Below are 5,378 nucleotides of genomic sequence, written 5' to 3'. Positions count from 1 at the left end.
CCACGGTGTATTGGAAGGGATACTGAGGTAGGGGCGTGGGGCTGAGGGGCTCGGCGGCTTGTGAGGGTGAGTGTGCGTTGCAGACGGCGCAGGAGTCTCTGTGGTGCTGCAGATCGCCCTCCATGCCGGACCAATACACAGCTTGCCTCGCCTTCCTTAACATCCCGTCTAACCCTTGCTGGCCCGCGTGAAGGTTCGCCGCCACACGTTGTCTCAAAGCCACCGGTATCACCAGGCGCACTGACCCCTGCTCGTAGGTGTAAGTCACCAGGCCTTGCGATACCGCTAGCCTGTCCCTGACCGTGTAGAACTGACGCAGGAAGACCACCTCTTGCGCCCGGTGTGGGTTCCAGTCTCCTGCTGTTACCCTCGCAACGAGTAGCTGATAGTCTGGGTCATCAGCGGCCGCTTGCAGCACTGCCGCGCTGTCCATGACTATCTGCTCGCCACTGTCGAGTGCTGCCACTGTCGCAGCCGCCACCGCGACCTCTACTGCGCTGGCCTGCTCTTCATCCACAACGTCTGGTGGTGCGCAGAGTGCCGGGTAGCGAGACAGGAAATCTGCAGCGTGGTTGCGCTTGCCAGGCAAGTATTTGATCTGAAATCTATACTGCAGGGTCTTCTCTTTCTGGGCAAACAGTCCTGGGTTAACCACGTCCTTCAGCTCCTTGTCCCCCAAGAGCTTCACCAGCGGACGATGGTCAGTTATGATGAGAAGATTGGGGCACCCAAGGAGGAATAGGCGGGCTTTGCGAAGGCACCATGCGACAGCCAGAGCCTCGCCCTCCACGGGCGCGTAGCCTGTCTCCGCAGGTGTCAGGTGACGGCTGCCACACAATGCTAAGCGCCACCTACTTTTGCAGCAGAAAGGGACTTCTCTCATGGGACAGGAACAGTGCTGCTGCAGAACCACGAAGCCAGTGCCCACTTTACTCCAGTCCGTCGCCATCACAGTAGGCCGATCCTTGTCGTAGAACGTCAGGCCCTCCTTTGCTAGTTTGCAGATTACTTCCTTTGCCCGTTCAAACTTCTCCTGCAGGTTGACGTCCCAGTAGAATTTCTTTCCCTGTGGTTTACGTAGAAGCTCTCTGAGTGGCTCCATGATTGGTGCGGTGGCCAAGAAGGGCGCCAGCTGGTTAACAAAACCGTGCCAGGAGCGGATATCTGTTAGGGAGGACTGGGCAGGCATGTCAAAACTTCTCAAAGCAGCCAGCCTCTCCTCTGTGGGCTTGCAGGTGTCCCACCCTACGTGAAATCCAACAAAGTCCACCTGCCTCCTGCAGAACTTGAAATTTTCTGGCTTCAAGGTCACACCCTTCATGGCACACGTTTCTAGAAAATCATGTGTGCCAAAAATCATCCTTCACACTTGAATCAAACAGCAGGGTGTCATCTACACACTTGAACTTCCTCGGGATCCCCGCAATGGCGACGTCAAATCTTCTGGTGTAGGCGTCAGGGGCGGCACAGTGCCTCATGGGGGTCCTGCAGTACCTATACCTGCCCCACGGGGTAATAAATGTGATGAGTTTCCTGCTATCTTCATGCAGTTTCACTTGGTGAAACCCCCAGTGTGCATCATCGGTGGTCTTGTAAGTGCGATGGGGGATGCCAGACACCATATCAAACGGTGTGGGAATGTGGTGGGTCTGCTCCTGCAGGCCATGTTGAGCTTCTGGTAGTCAATGGTGCGTCTCGGCTGGCCCGACTTTTTAGCGACCACCACCATTCTGGCACACCATTCTGTCGCTTCTCCCACTGGTACTGGCTCTAGAATCCCCTTTCTTACATCTTCATCCAGCTGCCTCTTCGCCTCCGCCTCCCAGTGTCTCGGCACCGAAGCTGGTACGTGGCAGGCGTAGGGTTTGGCGCCAGGGAGCAGGTGCATGACGTGCGGCTCGCCTTCCATTACTGGCAGAGGACTTCTATCGATGTTAAATGTTGATCCAGAAAAGTGGAGGAGAAGCCACTCCTCCAGTCGTGAAGCGTTCGTTCTCTTCCAGAGGCGGGAAAGGGATAGCCGTAGGTCGCGGAGGCGTACTATCAGCTGGTGTGGGGGCAGCAGTGTCGCCAACGTCGGCAGATGCCACAGTTACAGGTTGGTGTGGGAAGTCAACTTGTACCAAATCCCAGATTCTTGCAGGCTTGTAAGGAGATGTAGCACCGGGAGGCGGTCTTCATGACAAAGACGTCTTGTGTTGTGGCCCTGTTGCCATGTCGCATGATGCTAGAGAATGCGCCCATGGGATTGAGGCTCACATTTGCCACGTCGCGCAATTTGCCGCGACGCGCTAGTGACGCCGTCTCGATGCCCAGCGTTGCCAGCAGGCCTGGCCCCGTCACACACACTTGAGCCCCTGTGTCTGGTACCACTTGTATCCTGGCCGACTTCCCCCCCCCCCTTCAGTGTGTCGCTGACGGTCACCCAGATATTTGGCTGGCTCTGGGCTTTTCCTGTGGCGGTAATCACAATGCCGGAGGCTTCCAAGTCCTCAGCTGCGGTCGCCTTTTTGGTCCTGCTCTTGCACAGGCTGCGGACATGTCCTGTCTTGCCACAGTTAAAGGATGCCAGTTCCCCAGCAGGGCACGAGCCTCTCCCGGGTTTGTGCATGGTCCCACAATTACCACAGCGGGGCTTGCTAAGCTGGCGGCGGGTGGCAGCGACCGGAGGCGGGAGCTCATCTTGCGGTGCGCCTGGCAGCGGTGTCACTGCCGCCACCGGAGCGGTTTCCCATCTAAAGTTCCTGCCAAAACTGAGGGAAGCGGCGTCCCTGTGAGCCGCCTCGAATGCCACACAAAATTTGCGCAGGGAATCCACATCATGAAACGTTTCACACCTGCGAAACACTTCCCCTTTTAACATAGCACTCTCTAAACCACTCTCCAGCTTGCGGAGCAGCATGTACTCAGATAAGCCACTGTCACAGTGAGGGCACTTTAAGTCACAATCCGCCGCACACTGCGCTGACCGTGCAAAGTATTCTCTGATAGACTCACTGTGCTCCTGGTTCGCCGTGAAGAACTTACACCAGTCGGCTGCCTGGTTGGTCGCCTGGAGAGCGATGCGGCTGATGGCATCCAGTGCCTCCTCCACTATCAGGGCCTGCCACTTGCCCGCGGTGAACCTGGCATCCAAGGAGCGTTGCAGAGGAGGCGTGCAGTAGAGGCGAATGTGCAGGACAGCCTCCGCTGGTGCCCACCTGTTCAGGTCCAGCCAACATCGCATCGAGCGCCTCCAAGACCGGAACGCCGCGGTGGACATCTCTACGTCGCACTTCTCAGAAACTGACGACCGCGGGGCTGCAGGGTGATGAGCAGGCCGCGTTGCAAGCTGCTGCTGCAGGGAGGCGATAGCTTCAGTCTGCGCCTGCTCCAGAGCTGAAGGGGCCCTCGGCGACCTGCGGCTGCTCCTCGGGATCTGGCTGAACTGTCTAGACCTTCCAGCCACGATGAAACAGCGTAGGGTAGTCTCCGATCAGTGCCATGTAAGAGGCTGAGTGAAACGTGGAGAATGCGTGTCCTTTACTGAGTGTCCCGAGGCTAACTGCCGATTACAAACGGGTGGTGTGTTGCCGGTGAGGCCGGCCCAACATATCGTATTTTTATTTTTTTATTGTTTATTGACCATCAACATCCCTTACAAATTTACACTTAATTACATACGATTGGTCCATAAAATAATGACAAATAATTCCTCATATATGCCCACAAACTTCATATTTCAATAAATAACGCATCACTGTTAGCAGTTAACCGAAAGAAGAAAGAAAAGGAACTAAATTATTTACGTAAAAAATCAATAAAACACTACTTTTCAACTGATAAAACTGAAAAAAAAGAAAATATCCTATAAAAAACAATAATCTTCAAATAAACTGTAACAATTTACATGCGTACTAAACAAAATAAAAGGAAATAACATTCAAAAACATTAACTTGGAAAACTTAATCAAACTAACCTAATATAAAAAAAAAAAAGTTGTAAATAAAAACTATTCTAAAAAGATAAATCTCAAGTAAAACTAATCCAAAACTTAATTACACACGCATCAATACACACAACAAGAAAAAAAAATTAAAATTTGTTAAATCACAATTATCCTACAAGGAGTAATCCCGAGCCACCTGTAACATCAAGATCAAGATTAAAATCAGAGTTTGGCGGGCAAGGCTTCGGCCTGTGGCGCGTGTGTATCACAAAATGAGTGAGATACCTGCCAGGAGGCGACCCAGACGGCAAAGCGGAACTTCAAAGGTAAGGAGTAGTGGTGGTGGCACAAATGTGCGTGGAACAAGCGTCAAAGTTCGTGGATAATAAAGGTTTGAAAGGTGTCTTAAAAGTCACCGGCTCACCGGCCATTACTGCATGGCCTGGCAGAGGCTGACCGATACTAGTGTCTCCATAGTGTAGCCTTCACTGTGGCGTTTGCAACGTGTCATGGTCATTCACTAGTAGGAAACTGATAGACTAAGGCCCGATTTTTTAAACGTGGTGTTAGTAGTTAATAATACCAATGTAGCTGGTTCTTAATATGTCTTTTAAACTGTGCTGTTAGGCCCGGTTCACACCAGCCTGTCACCGCCACCGCCGGCACCATCAGTGAGCTAGATGGGAATCGGAACCCTTGGCGCCGACGGCTGTCTCGCCGTCAGAGAGTAAATAAATTAATCTTTTGACAGTGGGACGGCGGCAGTGTTGCCCATTATCGATGGTGTTGGATATCCTTGATATCACGAAAATGTGAAATATTATTATTTATACACAAAGAAATAATATATGGTAATTCTTAAGAAATACACCTCCACACATATCTTATTAATCTTTTCCCCTCTCCCCCAACAAGCTTGGGGGCACGTGGGGAATCGGGTTTTTTTTTGGGGGGGACATAAAAGACCGATAAATGGACTTTGAAAATCTAGGGAAATTTCCCTAGGAATAAAAAAAAAATGGGGTAAAATTTAAGGGTAATTCTTAAGAAATACATCTCCACACATCTTATTAATCTTTTCCCCTCTCCCCCAACAAGCTTGGGGGCACGTGGGGAATCGGGTTTTTTTTAGGGGGGACTTTGAAAATCTAGGGAAATTTCCCTAGAATAAAAAAAAATTTTGGGGTAAAATTTAAGGGTAATTCTTCAGAAATACACCTCCACACATATCTTATTAATCTTTTCCCCTCTCCCCCAACAAGCTTGGGGGCACGTGGGGAATCGGGTTTTTTTTTTTGGTGGGGGGGACTTTGAAAATCTAGGGAAATTTCCCTAGAATAAAAAAATTTGGGATAAAATGTAAGTTTTAACCAATACGTCAGAATAATTATATACCTAAGCTAACCTAACCGGGGGGCTGCGCCCCCACTGGACCCCCCCCTAAGGTTA

The 5,378-nt window shown here is 51.0% G+C and overlaps 1 protein-coding gene across 1 annotated transcript in view; it reads left to right on the top strand.

Moving 5' to 3' along the window:
* Positions 1-4,156: 4,156 nt before the first annotated feature.
* The window catches only part of LOC135108575 (uncharacterized), a 74,442-nt gene continuing 73,220 nt past the window's right edge, over positions 4,157-5,378 (top strand). Inside the window, exon 1 of the mRNA XM_064019723.1 lies at positions 4,157-4,255. The gene's annotated coding sequence lies outside the window, so the exon portion shown is untranslated. The remainder of the gene's footprint in view (positions 4,256-5,378) is intronic.

The sequence above is a fragment of the Scylla paramamosain genome, chromosome 17 (genome assembly GCF_035594125.1).
Source record: "Scylla paramamosain isolate STU-SP2022 chromosome 17, ASM3559412v1, whole genome shotgun sequence".
In the NCBI taxonomy this organism is placed as follows: Eukaryota; Metazoa; Arthropoda; class Malacostraca; order Decapoda; family Portunidae; genus Scylla; species Scylla paramamosain.
Note: the sequence above shows the minus strand (reverse complement) of the source record. Positions and strands in the feature narration are given on the sequence as shown.